The sequence below is a fragment of the Rhynchophorus ferrugineus genome, unplaced genomic scaffold (genome assembly GCF_030347505.1).
Source record: "Rhynchophorus ferrugineus isolate W39M unplaced genomic scaffold, kcgeb_rfMv2 rfM11, whole genome shotgun sequence".
Lineage (NCBI taxonomy): Eukaryota > Metazoa > Arthropoda > Insecta > Coleoptera > Curculionidae > Rhynchophorus > Rhynchophorus ferrugineus.
The window spans coordinates 370,827-395,475 of NW_027472590.1; the positions used below are offsets into that span (position 1 = coordinate 370,827).

General features: G+C 35.9%; 1 protein-coding gene across 2 annotated transcripts in view; it reads right to left on the reverse strand.

Annotated features, from left to right (window-relative positions):
• kek5 (leucine-rich repeat, immunoglobulin-like domain-containing kekkon 5 protein) overlaps positions 1-24,649 on the reverse strand; it is a 78,601-nt gene that overhangs the window by 15,314 nt on the left and 38,638 nt on the right. For both annotated transcript variants that reach the window (XM_076417691.1, XM_076417693.1), the window contains exon 4: positions 6,714-6,761. The gene's annotated coding sequence lies outside the window, so the exon portion shown is untranslated. The remainder of the gene's footprint in view (positions 1-6,713; positions 6,762-24,649) is intronic.

Consider the following 24,649-nt stretch of genomic DNA (forward strand, 5'->3'; position numbering starts at 1 on the left):
GCGGGTTCATCGTGTGCAGTCCACTCTGATGATTGTCGATTGGACTTGGGAGTGAAATGATGCAGCCATGTTTCATCCATTGTCACATATCGACGCAAAAACTCGGGTTTATTACGCTTGAACATCTTCAAACACTGCTCCGAATCATCAACTCATCGTTGTTTTTGGTCAAAAGTGAGCTCGCGCGGCACCCATTTTGCACAGTGCTTTTTCATACCCAAATATTCGTGAATGATGTACACGTTCAGTTACTATCTTTAGAGTGTCTGCTATTTCATTACTCAATTTCAATTTACGGTCACTCAAAGTCATTTTGTGGATTTTTAAATGTTTTCGTCGGTAACAACCTGTTTTGGGCGTCCACTGCGTTCACCGTCTTCGGTGCACATTTCACCACGTCTAAACTTAGCATACCAATCCTTGATGGTTGATTTTCCTGGGACAATGTCCGGAAACTCGGCATCATGCCAAGTTTTTGCTTCAACTGTATTTTTTCCCTTCAAAAAGCAATATTTTATCAACACGCGAAATACTTTTTTATCCATTTTTTTTCACAGTAACAAAAGTTGCTTCACTCAAAATGGTATAATTCACAAACTAATGATCCGACATTTGTCAAATTTATACACGCATCTTTTGAGGGTTAGGGTTAACTAAAAACATATGGATTTAAATCTAGTCGCGCCATCTGTGTGTTAGGCCGGGGACTGACATGTTAAATTGTTGTAAAATAAAGATTTGGCTGTACATCAAAGATAGTCGGGGTGCTTGTGACTGTATATTATATTCTGTCTGTTGAAGATTTTGCAGAATATCTGAACTGGGTATCGTACTAGAATATTACTTTATTGTGATGTTGCCAGTGTTAAATGGCTCACAAAGTATAAAATATAGCATGTTAATGAAGAAAAAAGAACCTGTTCAATACCAAAATGTTCCATTTACTATTCGATCGATTTCGTAATAAAATATTCCTCCAGGCTGATGGGTCCTTCTAATTATATACCTAGATTTAAGTTATCATAAAGACAAATTATAGGTTAGTCGGTAACGACTAGTAACAACGTAATAAATAGATATTTTTTTAATTATCTTGTCTAACAGTCTTCTTGTCAGGCACATTTGCGTAAATAGTTAACTTTTTGGCTCTGATAGCTCGATTCATTATTTTTCCGGTAGGAGCATTTGGGTAAAACCCATCTCGCACACGAACAAGATGAGAGGACCTGGTTAATTATGCAAATACGTCTCGTGATTTTAATTACATCTAGCACTGAGAATCTTCTCTCTACCGAACGATGAACCATTATTTTTGAGCGGCCCAAGGCAAAAAAGCCGGCCGAATTGCGTTTTATAATTAAGCAAAATTGCCCAAGACTCCCGCTCACCCACCCTCTCACTCTCTCCCTCTATCTAACCCGGGGATTAGTCCGTTCCATTTTAATTCAATCGGGTCGAGACGAAGCGCGCCAATTAAAATAAAGTCGCGGGAGGTTTTTAACGGGTCTCGCTCTGGTCCGGACAAGATGTACCGGAACTAGTTCGCAGTCAGCGCCTCCGTGGCCGTTTCGGGGTTATTTAAATTCACTAGATTCCGGGCAAATCCTCCAGATTTCCGGGGGAGCGCAGTAAATCTTCAGGATCTTTCCTCGTCCAAGTTTTTCGAGATTATTTCGGACCTGTTTTGCCGATAAAGTGCCTTGATGGCGTTTAACTTTTTTGTTGTTGTTAAAAGAACTTTTATTACGATGATATTATTATATTTACGAATAATACTGGAAGATCTTTTGATGTTCATCAAATTTCCTTACGTGGATCTTTCCCGATACCTTTTACGTACATTGCTTATTTCTCCTTTTGCTTCTTAATCCTAGGCCAAGTTTATATTAAATAAAATACCAGGTTTGTTCAGCTATATTCTTAAATGTGGCACAAGCCTTCGATAAGGTAAGGCATGACGGCCGTGTTCATAAGCTACAGAAAATGTTACGGAAACAATACACCGAGCTATTGAAACCTTACATTACAGTCAGAATGTGTACAGTCGAACATGAAGAAGCTTACTCTACAATAAAAAAAGTTAAATCAAGCGTATCACAAGGAATAGTATTGGAATTAATTATTTACCTACTCTGTATATGTGAGGTATCACAAATGGAAAATATCACGATGGCTATATTTGCTGATGACACTGCGATTCTTGCAGACACTCGGACACAATGGCGAAGAAGCCGTATAAAAATTACAACAGGCAACTAAACTAAATTAAATAATTGGACCCAGGTTTGCAAAAACACATTAACGAAAGTAAATCTGGACATGTGCAGTTCACGTATAATCAGACGACTCAACCACCAATAACAATAAATAATAATATCATTTTATATGGACATATGGATATCAATTATGGGTATATTCTGCGAAAACTAATATAAACACAATACAAGTTTTCCAAAACACAGTCCCGAGAAGTACTGTAGGCGCGCCGAGATAATACAAGACTGATTTTTTCCATAGAGACCTTCAGATACCGACTGTTACCTAGAAAATCAAGAGAATTTCAAGGAGGGACTCCATTCTAATGTCAATATCGAAGTAATACAACTCTGAGATAACACCAGAACAGGACACAGGCCCAAAAATATCAAACCATTTGATCTTGGGTAGTGTAGTGTAGTAAGGTGCATTTAGTAGAAAAACAGTAGTGTTAATACGTAAACATTATTACACCAGAGACTAAGATAGGGTCGATGGGTTCTTCTATATATATACCTAGATTTAAGTTAATGTAAGAATACATATTGTAGGTTAGTCGGCAATGGCTAGTAATAATGTAATAAATACATTTTGAAAATATATTTGAAGTTCTCTGACTGTCTATTGTTATTGGAAATTGAAGTTGGTTGAATTGGAGAGACCGTTATTGTTAAAAATTAACTGACACTTTGAAGAAAAAGTTCCTTCTGCTAAATTAAGCAGAAAAATCCCGAAAAAACGTTAATTTATTTCAGATGAATCCCGAAAAAACGTTAATTTATTTCAGATGAATCATAATTATCGTTGTTTTAATAACAATGATGAAGTTGGAAACGATGTTAGCCGAACAATCCAACCTGTTTTTATAATTAATACCGTATAATTATTTACCCAACCCGTGTAACAGAATTCAACGTTTCCTGCGTTTCCATTTACCACATTAAATATTCACAGGGTATCATTCCCATGGTCGGAATTAAGACCGAACTTTTCACACCTCCTAGACAGGTAATTACCATCCTAAGAGGGCTAAGCAATGCGTCGCCTCCTCAGTAATAACCGTCGTGCCCCTCGTTCTCGCTCTCTCTCCTCCTAGCGCGACAGACATCGTCCAGATGTTGAACACGACGAAGAAAAAGAACGAAATCAGTGAGGCAGTCTGCCCGGAGAGATTTATCGGTCTGCGTTTTTGGCATTATTCTTCCAGATAAAACGGGCCCTATTAGGCGGTGGAAGTTTCTCGAAAATTACTCGGTTCTTAACTAAGTTATGGCTCACTTAAAATACACTCTGGGCGTCTGTTACGGTTTTTCCGATGCCAGGTCGAGATAATTCCACATGGGGAAGAAGAAGAAAAATAGGGGAAGAGTGGGGCGACAGTTTTTCGTATCGCTCGGCGATACCTGATGACGGGACTCTGTTAAATCTTGTTTCATTTTGATTATCGATGTTTTTAAGCTTTTAGGATCGATATTGGGTCCTAATCGTCATTGTAGTGTTTTGTAAGATGAAATCGTAAACATTTATAATACTGTCAAGCTACTTATATATAAGTTTGGTGAAAAAGAAATCAGGTCTTCCTAATAGATGGCTGTAAAGCGGGATAATCTGGTAATATTTATTCACTGAAGCCATATTATCGTCCTTGCAATAAAAATGCATATCACAGATAACGTCGAGTATAATGTCAAATGCAGTTTGTAATAACGTAAAATTTGTTTTAAACTGAAAGCAGATTTTTTCATTTCATTTGAGCAAATTTTGCAAATCATCACTAGACTATTTTGATTTCTGGAATGTGAAAATGCAATATTTGCTTTGTAATAATGCACTTGTTTGAGAATGAAACTGATGCCACTATAAGTGGATAATATCTTCGTTTAAGATCCAAATTGGAAGATTTTAATCTAAAAGACATGTCATACTAATAAAATAATGAAAAATTCTGTATATTATTATATAATTATATTATAATTAGTAGTATTAGTAATATAATTAGTATATAATTACAAACATTATAATATATATCGGGTTGGGATTCTAAGTCACAAAAACAATGGGGGAAACCACAGAGTGTCAGTTAGTTATAGAACTAAACGTGTCCTTTTTTACGATATAACGTAAGTTAAACTCTTCCAGGAGAAAGTAAACTTGGACCATGGAAAAAGTAAAACTTTCTTAATACAATATATCAATCAAGGTTTACAAAATAGATATTTTTATGTTGGTTATAACTAGAATAGGGCTCACACTTAAATGAAAACACTGAAAGGTATAACATTGACGTGAGAGGTGACTGAGACGAAGAAAACTTCTGATAGATAGTACCTTTTCTAATAAAAAAATGTAATAAAGAAGGTGATGGAGCTTTGAATTGAAGTAAAACTTTTATTTTGGGGAAAATGTCTTAACATTTATACCTTCACCTTGATTTGTCTACTGTCTGAGTAAACACATATCAGTCCTTTATTAAAGTAATAAAAGGACCGATGATGTTTGCAATATTTAATATGAAAAATATGTAATGTTGCTGATACTTAACTTGCTGAAGATTGATCTTAAAGGCGCATAGCAGGAAACTACATGGTGTAAAAGGATAAAGACATCTTGTAGGAGTTGTTGATTCAACAATATATGTCAGGATGATTATGAAGAAATAATCAGGAATCTGGCATAATCAACAATAACGAAGAATCTTCCGAAATAATTGCCATCAAATTACCCAACCCCTCAACAGAACGGAAAACCCAATCTGGCGAGAATTTCACACCAACCCTCGCACCCCTACATCGTGCAACAATCTTAAGAACCTTTAACACTATTTACCATTGATTACGGGCCCCGTAACCCGCTCCCAAATCCATCGGGATAATAACGAGTCCCGCACTAATTGAAGATAATTCAATTACCTTTATTGACTAGATCGGATTACTGCAGATTGATGGTTGGGGGGAGTTAATTATTGTAACTGTGGGCCCGCTTATGCCGATTTAACCTCGTTAGCGGCGTTCGACACTATTTATCTCCGCCGAATCGATTTCGGAATTTTAATTAACGACCCAAAGAGCAACCTCCTCCTACCCCGTCCTCGTTCCCCCACGGGCCCGTACCGCGGTCCTTTCCCCCCTCCGGCCGATCGATAACATTAGTAAAAAGGTGATGATGTGATGTGTCGACGCCTGCTAGACCATCGAGGTTAATGATCGGTTGATGGTTAGCGAGTTTTGATTGGTGTGGAGTAGTTTGGACATACAAATGTTAATTTACCCTCGTTGGATTTGTCATTCTAACTTCGAGCAGTCAAATATAGTTTACAATAAAAAATGTCCACACTGTCGGGAGCACTGCTTAAAGAGGCAAAAACAACTGTATATATACATTTATACATCAAAATGTCCTTAATTTCACCATTCTCGAATAATATGTGCATGTGCTTGTTTATATAATCGTCAAAATGAAAATGGGCTTTGCCTTGGATGCCTAGGAGAAAAAAAACTTTTTAAAACGGTTGGATATTTACGTAAAGAATATACGGAATACTGAATGGTTATTAATATCTTAAATAATATGACACCAGTGTGTCATGTATATGGAGAAATGTGTATGAACATTTGTTTATAAATGAATGAATGAATGGATGTTTGAATATAAAAATTAAAAAAAACAATATCCAAATATTTCTTTTTGTATAACCATTCTGTATATATAAACATATCAAGACTTCATAAAGTTCAGATGGTTGTTAATTTCGTATAAATAAAATTGGAGAAATCACTACAATTATTCCATAATTATTTTATTAATTGCACAATTTCTGGTGATACGATGGTCCCTTATTTAAACATACCTCTATCAAATTTATTAATGACAATAAAGGTAATACAAATAAGGAAAAGTGACATGTTGATGTTATTAAGAAATTTAATTTAAATGAAAGTGCTGTTTGCGAAAACATGGAGTAGTTTTACTATCAAGGATTCATCATCAAGGCTGCAGAATCAAAAACCTGGCAGATTTAGGGTTACAGTTCCTTTCACTGCTATCAAACTACCAGTCAAAAATACATTAATTGAAAAATTATGAGATACAAATACATTAATCAATTGGAATAAAATGGTTCAATTCATATAAAAGGTTAAACATGTAAAATATATTTTTATATTTTGTTTCTTTGCTATGAGATGGGGTTAATTGTAAAAATTTAAAGTATAACGAATAATTTCAAGTACCCTGGTATAATTAGGAGTACCAACATACAGCCTAAATAACTAAAAACACTTTTTATTTCTTCCGTTTTGTTATGATTACTAGCAAAGTCAATACCAATTTTGAATTGTTTTTATGGCCTTATGTAAAAGTTGTACCTTGTATCTAATAATAGCAGGTTCTTTTAAGAATAGTGTATTTACGATTCGGTAACGTAATGATTTTGACTTAAAACTAAAGCGAACACTTACCAAGAAAAAATAAATAATCTTCAACAGGATATCCTTAATGCTTGAGACCTGGAAAAGAAGGAAACAATATTAGACATTAATTTATTAAATCAGACGTCAGTTAATTATTATAGAAATAATAATTTGTGCATATATAATCTTTAATATATTTTTGACATTGTGAGTGATTGAAATATAACCTTCAACTCATTCAGTGTTCTTTCAAAAAGCACTTAAGTCTATATCAGATGAAAATGATTGGCTGATGGCATTTGATGATTTCTTGATAAAATTTATCCTACTCAAAACTATTACTGTGATGAGGAGTTATAACTATAAAATAAGTGATAGTGGTGTTATCTATTAGTGTGTCTTCTCTTAAATATTTTAAAGACGATTTCAGAATGAGCTTACCATGCCTCAATCATTTTTGAATGCTTTTTACCATTTATATCCTTATTTTCTTGTTATATATAACTCATCGCTAATATTAACAACTATTCAGCAAATTAATTTTCGTTTGAACGCCAAAATTAAAGGTAAACTTGACTTATTTTTAGTTATTTATGGTTCAAGTTACCATTGTTGCTGTCCTACCTTTCTGTTTTCATTGTTTTGATTGATATAAGAATTGTAAGTAAATTTTAGTATAACTTTCAGTGAATTTCGATACTGTCTGAATGTATAGGAACAATAAAGGTTTGATTGGAATATCCGAAGGACTCGTACTGGTATATTTCGCCCCGCAGTTGAAGCTGTCTGTACATGTTCGAACTGTTTAAGTAACGAAGTAGCGGTTGGGGGAGAAAAGTTCCAGTACAAGATGTGACCCGTGTGTGCGACGTTCCGTGATCCTAATCCAGATTTCCGTGCGCGCAACGCAATTTGGACCAGTCGATTTACGATTATTTCCGCTGGTGCAATCGAGCATCTGCATAAGAAAGCGTCCCAAATACGATTGGAAGCGGTCCAGAGGCGGCGACGTGCCGTCGGTGCTGCGGTGGACGCGTTCGAGGTCGACCGGGCGCCGCTGTGTCAACACCAGCATTTTAACACCATTCCGGAGATTTCTTTGCTTTTCGGGGGGAATTATCGCTTGGGTCGTGTCCAATTTTGAGTCCTCTCTTTTTGGCTATTTATGATCTATAGTTCTATTGTTGCTGTATTAGCCATAATACAAGGGAAAACATAATATATGGACTGTGAATTATTTTAAAGCACTTTTAAATTTAAAAACCGATTGTGAGAAACTACATAGTGAAACTTTTGATACCAATACTTTCTGAAACCAATAATACCTCATAATAACTGTACAACAACTTGACGAATAAAAAAGATAATATAATTCTATTTAAGATACATTATTAACAATTTTTCAATAGAAGAAATAATTTGTACTCCTTCTACGTTCTATTAGAATAGAGCAATGAAGAACTACGTTATCAATGCATATAACCTTCAAGGCTTTAGGTAACATTGGTAACTATTTATTTTGAAATGTTCTGTAAAGACAATGTTGTTGAAAGCAGTACGGCTTAACAGTAGAACAAGTGAAAATACAAGAGGGTGGATGGTTTGGTTTCTTGATCCTACCCCATATCTATAATTATATCTATCATTTTTTTTCAGAGATTTTGAAGTTAGTGTGGTTGAACACTGTTAAAAATCATAATGCCACGTTTTTGCTTGATCTTGTTCAATTTCCAATTCCTCATATTGTCACTTTTTCAATTGGTTGGGACTGTACCTGTCAGCTGTACCCAAATTGTCATTTATAAAATGAAGAAACCTCAACAACTCGATGATTTTACAGTATAAGCTACCATACTGTCAAGCAACTGCACTGGTTAGTCGGATGATACTCTTAACTTGACCTAAAATCGAGGAAATTAGTCATAAAGCCAATTTGTACCTATGAGTTGCAAATATTATTACACTAAAACATCAAACCAACTAATAATCCAACGCATCCAAAATAAAGTTCTACGATTAATTACTAATGCTTATTGTTAGGTAATCAACTAAAAGCTGCACGATGACCTCGAAATGAAATGGATATACGAAATAGTCCAATATTTCGCCTTAAAACATGAGATAAGGTTGCTAATTGAATGCCAAATTACAGCAACGTGGAAGCGATGTAGCTACTGGATTACAGCACACGGAACTTATTTACTGTAAAAGCGTATTCTTAACTTTATGTGACTTTAGTTTAAAGCAGTTTAGTTTTATTTTAATTAGGGAAATACATACTGATGTATTAATCCCGTACTCGCCTTGTGTATTGATGCAAGTACAACAGAACGGTAGTAATAAATTAATTTATAAATAAAGATTGTAATAAGCATACTTAATATATGTTTGTTGTAATTAATTAAAAAATAAATTACCATACCATACAGTATACTCTTCAAAATCAATTCCCAATCCAATTTTTAGTAAAATAGAAAAAGCCAAAGTTTGTACTGTTAACACTTCAACAAAAACAACGTTGCAAAACAAACAAGACAAACTTCCAGATAGTTTAGAAGACAACGAAAAGGTAGCACGCCAAGGAAACTGAAATAAAACGAAGGAGACGGGATCAGTTCTCACAAAATAACAATGCGAAACAGAAGGAGCAACTCTCGACTATTTCGACGTCGAATTTCGCGAGGCTGCCGCTTCGGAGATCCTTTCAACGGAAAATGCTACGAAAATCATTTTAATTAATTAAATGCAATCGTTGTGTGTCTTTTTAGAGGCCATTGAACTTCGATCAATTCGTCAATAAATGGGAAGTATTTTTTGACAATTGTTAGTTAAATAAATCCGATATTATAAATGGGTTTCTGCAGGACTTGATTGCGAGTTTACAACACTAGGAGCTTACATCTAATAAATTATGATTCCTAATAGCAAATTATGTTTTAGAAGGTTTTGAAACTTGCAATGCTAAATTTGAGGGGCCCAGACACCACAACTAGGTATGACACAACTGATATCTTTAGGATACATTTGCAGGAATGCATCCATCAACTTCCTTCGACTGGTTAACTGGACTTATGACAATCTTGCTGTTAGATCAATATAGAGTGGTGATTTACCAGTGGTACACAACGATTTGTTTATCAGAAGTGCTTGGTGAAATATGAAAGGAATGCAAAGGATCATTCTTCATCATGACAATGTAAACAACCACCTATTTGACTAGCTAAAAGGACGAATTGGAAGGTCATTCTCCGTACAACTTATTAGACCCTAAATGTTTTTTTATTCCCGTTTATCAAGAATAAATTGCGTGGCCAATGTTTCTCTGTGCCTGAGGGTGTGACAGGAACCATGTTTGAAGGTAGCTCAATCAGCGTGGAAGAAGTGTTACGAAGACTGCTTCAAGCACATGCAAAAATGTATTAGTTGTTCAGGATGTCAGAGAGATAAATTAGTAAATTAGTTTTTTTTGTATATTTTAAAGTCTTCTTTTACCAACTAGGGGTTTATCTGGACTGGACCTACAATTTAACGTGGACTCCGAACCGTGGTCCTCGGCATTAAACATACCGACTGGCGAGTGACCAACTTAGAAATAATCTAAGAAGACATCCGGTCTTACCCAGCCTGGTTACTGGCGTGATTGGGGTCATTTTCCCTGTCGGATTTTACACTCTTGCCTAACACAATCACAAATATAAATTTACGACCATGCTCCAGCAGGATTCAAATCCGCGACTATCGCAACAGTAGGTGGAGCGTCCTGTCGCTTTTACCACTGCGCCACCAAGTCGGCAATTGTTTATTATGTTTATAAAAATTCCATTTTCATCAACGTCTGCATTTCTGTAGCTTTATGGCGGTATTTTGCCGCACCTGATCGCTACTGTCTGGCCTCTGGCTTATTTTGGAAAAGAGAAAAACCCTATTAATGAGCTTATCGGTTCCAAGAACAGGTTGAGTTGATGAGACATACACGCCACCTTAAATACTCATTCAACGATAAGTTTAGTTTACCATTCAAGACAAATTCAATTCATTCAGGTTACTAGTTTACCGTTCATAAGTTTATCAAGTAAGATAGATCCGCATGACCGAAGAGAGTTCGGGTATTTGAAAGTAAATGTAATATTAATTAAAATACACGTAGTTAAGATACAGTTTAATTTTATTTAAAGAAAGATAGTGAATACCCAGGAACTAATATATATCAGTTTTGATGCATTGATATACTTCAAGAAGACTTATAAACCTTACTAAAACAATGTCTGATGATTTTATGAATTACACAAAGTAATTAAACGTGGTTCTTCAAGATGGATAGGAGTTGGAAGGCAATCTTATAAAAATCTTAAAAGGCCAAGGATTATTCATGATCCGTCGACCTGGATACGAGGGTTGTGGATTATTTATTGACACTATTGAACCAGTCTTCCGAATATTTTATGAATTACACTAAGAAATTCAACATTGGTCATCATGGAGAATACTTCGAAAACTTTTTCATTATTAGGTTCAAAATATTAATCGTATCACTTCCTCAAGCCATTATATATTACTCTTTTTTATTCTCAGTAGAAGTTAATACGGAAAATACCCAACTAAACGAGGACCTTCCGTGTTACTTCTGAAATAAATCTCTCCATCAAAAAGGAATAAACCCGAACGAAAAAACAAACAATTCTCGCGGATAAAACCCAATTTTTTAGCATCCCCCACCCACCCGCCTTCCGCCCGTTCGTCCAGGACCAGAAAAAAACCGGTCTGACGCTAATCGCAAACGTTCCACCGCGAGTCGTTCCCATTCGGCGAGGTATTAAATCAAAATTTCGACTCAATCCATTAGACGGGAGACGTGAGGGCGGTACGGCACCGCAAAAACGTGCAAACCTCCATCCTCACCCCCCGCGGCTTCATTCAACGCCGCGCTATCGCACCGGCACCCGGCATCGCTCATCTCATTATCTGGCTGCGGTGTTGTTTCGGCTTTTTCCTGGTCGCTCTCTCTGGGTCGGTGGGCATTTTTTCGGGTCCCGAGGCCAGTCAACCCTTTAAATGGGATTGGGGACAGGAGGGGAAAGGGTGCGAGCGACCGCCGTCGTTCAAACGACGCCCACGTATTATTAAAAAAAGGAATTTCGGCAGAAATTTAATTGTGTAAGCGCTGGCGGTCGATGAAAATGGAGAGTAGTTTAGGGAGAAACAGCGATGAGTGTCAGAAATTAGTATTTCCTTTTACGGACACGGCACGTTAAAACACTATTTTGACTTGTTAAAGCACTTTTAACATGTTGTAAAACTTTCAGGTTTTTCTGCTGTATTATTCCGTTCAAGTAATGGCAGGTTAATGAAAGTTATAGGAATTATAAAGAATTTTACGCTCAATCGAATAATACTATAACACTTTATATACCACATTCAGTTTTGAAGTTATACAAGGAAAAGCATATTAAAAAATACATTTCTATTATTGTCACATACCTTAAAACATTATTATTATTATTGTTGTTTTTTTGCTGTCATGTCATGTGTTCTAAAAAAAGCATAACAGGAAAATAGATGACGACTTCTCATCAACAGACGCCTTACAATCGATATCGGCCTATTGACCGATTCCTTGACGAATATCCCGTTCGACCGAAGCACAATCCCGTCCATTAGAGAGAAGACCTCCGACTCTCCTCCATTACGGGCAGATTAACTAAATGGAACTATAAATCATAGTTGTAATGCAAGGACGGTCGTAAAAAGTACATATTGGCCGTTTCGCCGCCGAAGGGGGGAAAGGAAGAAGTGGCGGCGTTGGAGGTCGCTCCTAATAAATTCCGAAACTTTACAATTCGTCGTGAAATAACTCGGACCGACGTGTTCTCGAGCCTAACTCGGCATTCGCTTTACGATGCATTAAAAATTATATTTTACGACCGCCAGAGGGGCCGAAGGATTAAGAAGGCTCATATTGTTACTGCGAGACTGACGCGACTCGCTAAACACGCTCCAGACGTAACGTAATATTTGACGTGTGAAAATGTCGGCGAACTCACAAGACTCACAAAGAAATGTCGGTATTCTCTTCTCGTTCTTCGGTCTGGTTTGTGAGTATTTTTCTCTGAGTAAAGAGGGTATTATAACGTTTCCTGTCTCTAAGATCTATGAAACAGATTTCTTATTACTAGTTAATACGAGAGTTGCTATTTATATTTTGTGTATGTGTGATGTTATATAAGCCACAATTATCACAATAAATGAAGGCCATTATAAATGTTAAAAGAATATCGTAGAGTTGCTTGATTTTGAGTCTGATCTGCTTTGCTTTTTTTCTATCATGATGTTTCCAATTTGACCCACCATGGAGATTGATGTCGAGGTATTTAGCTGATTCTGCTTGAAGAATCAAACATTTGTTAAGGGATATAATTACATGCACTTTATTGTATATTGCATTTTCTAGTCTCGAGTTCATTTGTAAGTTTTGTTGACTTCTACTTGTATTTTTTCTACAGCCTTAGACAGAGATCTATCTTTGCCGTGATAAATCTGTCGTTGGAAAATGTTTCAAGCACTGTTTCTGTTGTTGGGATATCAGTAGTGTAGGTGAGATACAGAAGTGGTTTAAAAAGAAGTATTTCTTACACCTGTTGGGACTAACACAATATAAATGGGAAACCTCGTATAAGAGACTATTTAATACTACCTCGCTCTGAATCACATCCGCTAGACAAAGCAATCGAGCCAAAGCCCCCCAGAGATCGAATCGATGCCATAAAAAATGCATCGCAGCCTAATTGCCAATAAACCGTTGACTCATGCGGCCGCGGCGAGTACCCCGTATTAAATAATAAACGTTATATGCCTCGTCTGATATCTCAGTCTATTAGATGCCTAATAAATCGGTCGTCAGGACGTAGAGATCGGGGCGAATTTAAATTGGGCCCTCGAAAGAACACAAAGGTTTCTCGCAACGAGACACTCGAGTGGTCGGACGACTCTAGCATCAGCGTTCAAAGACCTGGCGGTGTCGTAATTAAGAAGGGACGATTCTATATTGTAAAATATATCAAAAAGTTTGCATCTGAAAATAAATGTCTTGTTTTTTCATGTATCCAAAACAGAATCGGCCTTTATTTGTTAAACATAAACATCAGAGTTCGTTTTGGTGTAGTTCGTGATGTCTTTCGTTCAAAACTTTGTTGTTAGTTGTTAAGAAGTGATATATCTTCGTATATCTGTTCTTTTCGCCTTTTAACCCAGTATATGTTTTTATCCATCAACAATCTTGTTTTGTAATAAGTTTTAATACAAAGTTCAGGACAATAAATTAGTTTTAAAGGATTTTTTTTTAATTTGAAGCTTTATTGTGAAAATGTCGGTATTTTATTCGAAGTATTGTCCATTGATAGCTGCTACTTTTTTCATCTTTTAGGTAAATTACGGATTCCATATGATGCAAAATTGTTTTCGATTTTGCGTTATATTTTCCTGATTTAAATATAAATATACTACTAAAATTTTTATGACGCATGTAAAACTTGATGCTTAATTGCTTAGTATTATCTTCATAATTTAAGACCGTGAAAGGTAATAAATCCAGCATATTAGGAATCAATTTTCAAAATATCGCGGCCACGAGCGTCAGAGGTTACCCCCTCTTAGACCCGACACAAGAAGAGGGTGTTTATTTACTCATGGCCAAGGCAAATTACCAGGGGGAAAAATATCGAGGGAATCCTAATAAATATTTAAATTTATTTTCGACCTCATTCACCGCGACAAGCAAAGGGTTTAAACAGCCCGCGGGGGACATATAAAGGTTTACCTGAACGAACTGCTTATGGCCCCGGTTCCCTAATCCGATCGCTGCCATCCGGGAATAGTTAATGAAGAAAATTCGGACTAGTAAATACGGTTATCAGGCTGAATTAATGATAGTTATTAAGGTTAATTTCTTCGAGCCGCCCAATTAACTGTCTAATTGATAAAAATGGTCTATTTTTACTCGACGTCGTGTGGTATTTAAATGAAACGGAATTAGCGTTAATTACCACGCGAGATGGTGGGGTTAGATCCAGTCTCGGCTTCTTCCCTGTACCTATAGCGTTCGCGGTGAGCGAAACGTAATTATTTTGTTATTTACTACCACTTTGCCTCCTATATAGATAGTAATGTCGCGTTATCACTACATATATAACCAATAGATAGAAAAAACTTAATACCCACACATTAGATTGGGTTCGTTAATAAACAGTCGACCATTGAAAAAGCCTATGAAGGTAAAAAGGGATGCTCAGCTATGTTCTTAGGTGCGGCACAAGCTTTCGATAAGGTATGGGCACGACGCCTTGTCCAGAAGCTACGGGAAATGTTACCCAAACAATACACTGAGCTATTGAAATCAGATTACATTACAATCAGAATATTTAGAGTGGAACACGAGGAAGCTTACCCTAAAATAAAACAAGCTAAAGCAGGTGTATCAACAGGAGTGATTCCATTAACCAAGTTTTAGTTTTTGAAACAGTTTTTTGAATTTACATAATAGTTAGTATGTCAACGGAGCTAAATCAGATGAATAGGGAGGTCCCTGAATGACGTGCGTTAAGTTTTTAATGAAACACCCGCAGAAGACCAAGTATTACCCGTGATCATCTGTCTTAAATAACAGTATTATATGGTCTACAAGAGCGGCTTATCCCCATTTTGGGGAAGAATTTCGATGCAAAAAGGTCGACATAATGATACCCGATCCTTGCCATCAAAAATTAATCATTATGACGGGGGAAAGTTTGACGAAAACCGATTTGTCGGCTCGTAAAGCGTACAAAATAGGAACGAGCAATAAAGAGAGCAGATTTTAAGATGCAGCGGGGGTCGGTCTTGGGCCGCATTATTGGGATCGAGCGAAGGAGTGAAAAACCGAAGGTTTCTTGAGGTTTTACTCGTTATGAACTCCGCGGTTTGAGACTTTGTATTTTAATGAGGGTTTTCCTGAATCAATTAGAGTAAGTAGAACTTTAGTAATAGGAAAATATTTCGACATATTCGCTAACATGTATAAAACTGTGATATCTCTGACAGAAAAGTGAAAAAATAAAGAAAATTATATATAAGATATAGCAATATCTAAAATATTTCCTACCTAAAATATTTTACAGAGAAGAAAGTTTTCTCAGTTATATTCCTGAATCCATAACGAGTCTTCAACAAGATTTGGAATGCAGGACTCAGACAAAATTCTAGAACTGTTACATTTTTGTAGCACATTAGGTGTTAAACGAAACAGAACTACACAATAAACGTCTGTAATATCTAAAAGATAACATCGATGGTCCACCCTATATATCTCGGAAGCGACGCCCTTTTCTCCCTCTTTTTTGAACTCATTCACTGACCAAATATCCTGTTAAAGTTTCACTTCCGAATGGATGTTCGACAATGGCGAAGAGGCGCGGAGATATGTTGTCGAGATAAGGCTTGACGTGGGCTTGTATGTGCTGGAATCAGCAATGTCCAGATAAAACGGCCATGCCGACAGAAAAAACAGTGTATCTTTTTCATTTTTGCGTTATGTTTTTACCGGGGGTTGGTTTAATATGGTCAAATGAAACAGAAGTGAAATTTAATTCAGAACATGTGACATGTAGAAAAAAGTACACTTAAAAACCCATAACTCAAATAAATAAAGAAGCAACAAATATTATATATTATAAGAAAAACAATAAGAAAAAGAAATTAACAGGTAGCAAACAGAGAAGGTAAAGGCATAGATAATAAGGTGTAGATAATACAATGCTTGACGCACATAGATGCATCAACAGCAATCCTCAGCACTTAATTTTGAAATTTTATTATTACCATCCTCAGATATCTAGAACAATAGTGCTTTGATTTTACTTTATGTTCATTAGTTTAATGAGCATGATGTAGATCTTTAGATGATACAAAACAAATATTCATATACTTAGAAAGTACGTGACATTTCACGTGACCTCCCCGATATTCTACGTGGTAAATAGATTAATAGACGTTTATTGCTTTTATTCACTTCGATACAATAGTCCAGTTAATGTTAATTTAAATCAATTTGCTCATTCAGTCCTCTCAAAGAATCTTAATAAGAAACGATCAACTTTTAATAAAGAGTTTTGTTGTTAGTTGAATGATTATCATATATTAAAAAAATATTTGTTTACTTTTTAATTTCCTTTCAAAGTATTCGACAGAGATTATTCGCAAGAAATAAGAAGATCGTATATTTAGTATAAGATAAATAATGAAAAAAGTTTAACATATAAAACCTGGCATACATTTATTCAGAAAATGCATTTGATGGAGTAACATTATGGGTTATGATAGAACAAAGAGGTGTAATAACATTGTAGGAAGAATTCAAGAAATATACAGTATATAAATCGAAAGTAATAGAAGCCAGAATATGGGAATAAATGCTAGTATTAGAAGAAGCATGATTTTGTATTTCATTACTTTAATGTTTGGTAAATTTATTAATAAAAAGGAAATACCAAGAGCAAAACTAAAATAAAACCATAAAGACTAATCTTAATATTACGTTGAGAGATATGGGTATTAATAAAGATGGATGAAAGTAAGATATAAGCAGCAGAAATTAATACCTCAGAAGAGACAAGGCGTAACAAAGATATGATGAGATGTATGAGAAGAATAGAAATAAGAAAGGACCTTAATAATGGTTCAGTCTAAGAAATAAAGTAAAGCACGAAGAATCTCTGTGCCACTCACACTCATGCACATGTTTTCGATAAAGCTGATTTGCCATAAGCTTAAGTGTTGTAAACATCAAAACATTTGGGGTGAACTGACAAAATCGAACAATGGAAACAAATTAAATGATATATGACGTTTAACAGCATATTAGCGTGAAGGACAGTTATACCAACTTACCGAAAACAAGAAATCTATAAAATTCCTGTACGGAGGCTTCTCAAATGATAAATTTCCGGTACATCTTTTTAACGAAATGTTCTCAAGACTGAAACCATAGTAGCTGTAGTTCGACAAATGCGCGAAAGAAAATCGCCAGCTTATAAATCCAAGACCGCTGGCGTCGTACAGCGCGGCAACAAGCGACTACTCCCGTTCGACGTCTCAAGATCGATCTTTCGCCCATTCTAAAGCAAATACATTATAGGTAAAGCAATAAAATGTTTCATTTCGGTACATGTACTCGGCTGGATGGTTATGTCTCAAGTATCCGCGTCGTGTTAGTTCCGACGTCGTTTCTCGAACACTTTAAACCAACACAGGCTACTTTCACGGAAGACTACGGCCGTATATTTCATATTTATGGGCGTGGAAATGTTCCCTCAAAATCGAGCTTTTGTTAAACGGGTCGCGGGACAAAGGTACGCCGTACATAATAAAGAGAACGGTTCGTTTTTCATTCTTGATGTGAAACTTGGTAGTTATCCGAGACATTTAAGAACTAACATTGATTTTTACGGTTTCTCGTCAGTAGAGAAAGGTATATTAAGATTAATATAAAGATGTCTATGTTAATGTATCTTTTAAGTACGTGTTATTACTTTTACTTGTTATAAATTCGCCCCAGCGACGGCTCCTGATAAAAATTCTAAGGTGTTCTGCAAAATCCGTCCTATGTTTTTTCTGTTCGCAAATTTGGTAATCACTTTGTCATTAAAATTGTCTATTTCGGAGATAAACTGTTTTTCGATAGATAGCATGGAAAGAGCTGTTAAACTATTTTCAGCCTCTGATGTTGTTATGCAGTTGTTGTTGTACACGATTTTTAACAATTGTCTAGTCTCCTTGAAAGTGTCTCCTAGATCGTTTGCTATTAAACATTTTTGAAGAGGCAGTGTACCTTTAATGTCCTGCAACCATTTCTTAAATAAATAAATGACGGTTCAGTTTGTAATTGTTCTTTATCAAGTGTGGGATAAAAGGAATATACGGAAGTGAGCTTATCATCAGGAAATTTGCCGCAATACTCTCCGAGGTATTCCGAAAAGAAAAGTGATGCAACTACTAGATGTTCTTAAATGAAATCGACCTTTTGCAGAATTTATTATAACAACACCTCTAAAGCAGAAATTCCATCAATCAATATGAAGCTTCACTCATGATGTTAATAATATTATTCGAATTTGAATAATATTGCGTTCAAAATTATAGATAGCGTCGCTTATTTCAGTAAGGGGGCATCACATGATCGAAAATAGTTAGCCAAAACTTGAAGGTCGGATTATTTAATATATAGGGAATAGAGGTTGCTGCACTACAGTCTGTGTTGCTGGAGAATCGATCTTCTATTTCATCTATAAACTCAATCAGATGGTGTTTACTTTCATACACAACATTAATAGTACGTATATTAAAGTTCCAATGAGTTGGAGCGCCGTGGGGAATCTTCTCTTTACTATTTTGTTCAACACTTCTACTCGTTAGCTCTAGAAGCTTTGTGCGATCAATTTGTTGGGTGGATTTTGAATTAAAGGGTCTATAATGCTTAAAATTGTTTTACTAAGTGTTTCCGCATCACATTCCACAGGAACATCAGTTGTTTGTCATGATCGTCAAAAATCAGGAATTATTAATTTCCTCGATTATTTATTTATGACAAACTTCAAGCATACGTTGTAACAGATCGTTCTGTATTTCTTTGAAGGTACTCATTTAGCAGTGTACATCATGGAAAATTGGGTAGAAACTATGCTATTCAGAAGATCATCAAAGGCAAACCAGAGGAGGAACTGTCCAGATGGTACAATGACCACGTGAGAGGGAGGTGTTATATCATCTGATACTGATACAGCCCTGAGTAGGAAGAAATGTGTTTATGTTTCACTTAAAGTTATGATGAGCGAGATATCAGTCAGTGTAGTTTTGTGTTCGCCCTTCAACAGTTTCCACTTTTTCTGTAAAATAAAACCGTTTTAAAGTTAAATAGACTTTTTGTTATTTTAAAACCTTCACGTCTCCTAACTCCAGCAGCGTTTTGACCCAGCCGTTTCATTAACGTTAGATCGCGTGTTCGCCAAAGCTAAACCAGTCCGGGAAGTGGTCTTGCTTCAACAGAAAAAAAAGGAGAAGAACAACAAAGCAACGGCGTACAATAATAATCCGCGCGCCATTAGGTCCGGACGGACCTCCATTCCCTCGACATGGCAACGCTAAGTCGCTTCGCGCGCTGCACAGATTAGAAAGTTCAGCTCAACGACCCGAGAGCTGCAGCAACAGCGGAGCATCCACATCCATCGGCCCGTTTATTTATAGCGAAAGGTCAGGCGACGCTGGTCTGTCGGCCTCTTCGCCGTCTTGGTTTCCTCGTGTCGTGACCCGCCACACACGAGCTCGACCGTTCCTGGTTCGGACGCCGCCAGCAAGCATCCCCTTCGGTGGAGGGAGGGGGCACGATTTTTCGTCCTCGATTTGGCGGCGAGACTAGGACCGCGCCAGATCCGCGGGTTGCCTCTCAGGGGTTGTCAGTAAAGAGAAATTTCTGCTCCAGTTTCTCCGTGGAAAATTAACGTCTCGCGTCTTGTAGGATGCCTTCTGCTGTTGATTATCGTTAACGTTTTAAAATGAATACCTGTTCCTAGATAAATAACGGGCGTATGAGATAAATTATTCGTCTAAATTTAAGAGAACCGGGAGTGGAGACAAGAAATCTTACTTCAGCGTTAGTTGACGCGCTGGGTTGTTGAATAAATTGGAAAATATGTAAAATAAAAATAATTATTTATTCAATAGGTATAATTTCTCTCAATTTCAATGCAAGGATATTTCAATTTGAGGGAAAAGGTGGGTTATCAAACATGTTTGAATCAACAATGTTAAATTGCTTCAGAATGTGTAATTGTTAAAAATGTGACAATTGAATATGAAATTAATTCCTTTTTTCAAATGCGACTGTTCGTTGTATAAGTTAAAAACTAAAGGTTATAAAGAAATGTATACTACCATTCAAATCAACATAATATTCTTTATATATATTATTATTTTCAATAACCTGTTATTATTTGAACACAAATGATTCAAATTCAAAGGTGCCAACAGTGCCAACATTTATTACCTCTTAGACAGAGGTATAATACTTAAAATATATGTATTTTGATATGAAATACACGAAAATTTACATTAAATAGCTCTAAAGTAGATGCGTTTGAAGATAGGTGAGATAGCATTTCACCTATTTTTTGGAAAAACAGCTTTCGGAGTATAACTTAAAAACTAAAGGCTGGATAAAAACTGTTATACTACCACTCGATTCAGCATAAAATTCTTTATAATATCCGTTATTTCCATTAACTTGCGATTAGTTGTACGGATTTGACAGCAAGAGTACTGAAAATAGCAAAAAATCGCAAATTTTCACGACTATATATATGGAAAAAGTGCTGAAAATGTTTACCTCTTCAATAAGAATAAAACTTTCAAAATATATGTATTTTATGGTGAATTAGACGAAAATCTAAGTTATATTATTTCAGGATTTATACACTTTAAGATATGCAACGTAAACAGATATTCCTAATTTTTTGGCAATATACTTCTCGGTATATAACTTAAAAACTAAAGATTGTATATATACTGTTGTATCGCCATTCGATTCAACCTATTTTGTTTCATAATTCCTGTTGCTATTATTAACTTGCTGTTACTTGTAAGGAAATGACAGTAAAAAAACTGAATATGGCAAAACAGTTCACGCTATGAACTTAAAATTAAATAAATAAGTAGACTTACAGATATATCTTTTTAAAGTAAAACGAATCATTTTAATCTATTTATTAATAAGCTTAATATATGTGGCGGAAACAGCCTCATCCTTGCTAGTTACAATAAAAAATCGAGCTACCTGTTCGTCGCCCACTCGTGCCGGATGTCCCCGCCCGCCATCAAAAACCGAACGTTTTTCTTTATCCTCGCGAAATGTTGAATTTTAATTAGGTACACGGCCGACGTTCTGCGGTCCTCTACCTGATCCTGCTCCCGGCGAAATATTAACAGTCTCCCTCTTCCCCTCTCTCCCTCACACAAGCATCCAGGATCGGGCGCGGGCTCCTTTTACTTTCGTCCCGAGCTAATTTTCCGCTTTTTATCCACCTGTTTATTCTGCAGGCGCTCATCGGCGGTATTTCTGCTTTGGGTAATACAGTAAAGTACGCGGCTGAGGGGCAACGGGGGGTAGGAGAAGTGGAACCGCGGCGGAAATGAGCGTTTATTTTCCTAAGCTTGGTTCGGAAATTGGCACGGGCTGAGTATTATTAGCTTGTACAATGGAAGTGATTTAAAGTCGAGCCGTACGTACGAAATAATTACGCGTACGTGTTTGTACACGATGTTATTTCAAAGAAACTCGATGATGACGACGATAAAATTTCAGAAAGTTGTGGTAGGAGCTGCTTCTTCCTTCGTAAAAGTTCCTTTCCTGAAAATCCTACCAGCGACCGTAGATGATGCTGTTATTTAGGGTAACAGGACTCGTATGACAGTCAATTATCATTTGGCAAATGGTGGAAGTCAGATTGTTTCGACCAAATGTTAAAAATGTAGGAATGTTCGTCTTGTCGGTCGGAATGTGTGGTTGTCGCCCAACACTCACTACTATTTTGTGGAAGGAATTCGCACGAGAACTAAAAACACTGGTTGAATAAATATTTGTTTATTTCGATATTGAGTGATACATGCGGTCGATGGGAGAATGGACAGGATATTAGATTAGGTACAGGAAGTACGGTAGAGCTGTGGAAGTGGTACTGTTATAAGGGGGTAGAGAAAAGAAAAGAGAGAGAGATGGTACCAATCCACTAGCGTGGTCAACCTTTGACTTGGTGTTTGGAAAGTTTGAAAGGGTTGAAGCGGTCGCTACAAAAAGTTCGCGAACTTAGGAATTTAGAACTTCAGAACCAATCGTCATTGTCTGGACAACAATTAAAAAAAGCTTACTTTTTTTCCATCTAAATCTCGTAACATGAACATCACAGAAGATAGTCGACAAAATATTAAGAGACTCTTTCAGAACGTCATAACATTACAGTAAACATTGAAAATTGTATGAATGATGAATTAATCCAGATTCTTTATTTAATACTACGCCTGCTTGCTCCACTGTCTGTATGTATTGGTTATTTGGACCTCTTTATCGTCCTTATCTATCGATAAATGTATCAGAATCAAATAGTCCTTAAATGGCTCTTTACGAAAACAGTGCATCTAGAGGAGAGTATCTTTATTCAATGATAGAAAGTTTTAAAAGTGAGTAACAGAAAAGATAAGAATTATACCTTTAAAAGGACACGGTCCCAGATAATTAACATTATATAGATTAAATGAAGCTGTGATTTTATCGAGTGCCTGTTTTGTTTTTATCACTGATTGGCAGAACACTAAAACAGATGTGAAACGGGTAAGAAATAATTCCGATCTGAATAAATGAGGGAACATGTTTACGTTAAAAATTCAGCGGCCATGCGATGGGGAAACAATGGGAGGCCGGTAGGTAGGTAAAGCCTTTCTGGGGGCGTACTTTAAAATATTCAAGGAGAAAACTTAGTGAAATATGATGAGATTATACGGTGAGGGCTCATACATAAAATTTCTGGGAAATTCAAATATGCCCGACGCCTCCAACAATAATATTTCTAGTCCGAAGCGATCGGCTGAAGTTTGAAATATGGCTCTGGCCGTACCGACGCCGTTATTGGCGGAAAATACGGTTACAGTCGCCCGTATTTTTGCTCCCTGTCACATCTGATTATATCTAGAGTGTGTCGGTTAGTTATTGAGCACTATAATGTAATTGGAATAGTGGAAGGACGATTAAAGAAAACTTAAAAGGGGTTCTTAATAATTTATTGTTAATTATTACTAGATTAATATTTAAACGGCACTATTGAAATTACTATACAGTCCGGAGCTGGTCTTCAGTGACTACTGACTATTCGCAAATTTCAAAAAAATCTTCCGGGGAAAGAGGGAATATAAATGAAGGAACGCGAGAAGAGACTACGGAATTACTAAACGTTGATCATTAAATTTGAACATAGGACATCCAGATATAGCTCCTTGTAATTACCACCTGTTTTCAATGATGAAAAATGCCCTTGGGAGGAATTAAAAAAAGTTAGATGTTTTTCAATGCTCAAAAATTGATTTAGATTTGAATTGATTGATTTCATTAAATAAGACAGATAAAAAAGACATAAATCACATTTCAATCACCATTAAATTTTATAACGAACAAAACACTTTTTTATCATTTCGTATCTAATAAGTAATTCCTGGTGATTTCCTGGGAGTTATTTTATTTAGAATGACATTTCAATTAAGATGGGTATCTATTAATGTAACGCACATTCTCAGTACCTTTCATACATGCTCTTGTTTGATGACTGATGATAATAATTCAGTATTTCTAAAAAAATTGGTGATTAAACACTTCGACTTGGTGGAAAAAAAAAAAACATTACATCAAATTTTAATCACAATCACTTGTTATTAAAGATAATATAGCAATCTGAAAAATGTTAAAAAATCTCATTCTACATTGTTAATAAACTAGTTCTGTTGTCGCCATATCCCGCAGTAAACTGCCTTTGGAGCCCTTTTGTTTGTATTGTTAGCACCAACGATTCACAGACTGTTCCAACTTTATTTTTGAATGATTTCTTTGTGACTTCAAAGAATAGCTTTTAGCAAATGTATCCGAATAAATAAAAAATGAGAAATACGCCCAAAAAGCATCAATAAAGACTAAGACTAATGTTGAATTAAACTCTTAAAACAAAATGGAGATATAATAAGAAGATATAACATAGAAACCTGTAAATTATAATGTTTATCATGATGTTTCCTCTCTATTAGCTTCTTATCAAAATTATATTAATATAAAACAATCAATAGGTCCCTCATTTGACACATAGTTGTCGTCGTTGAACAAACAGTTTTGCAAAGTGTAGAATTTTTAAAAATAGCGCTTAAAAAAA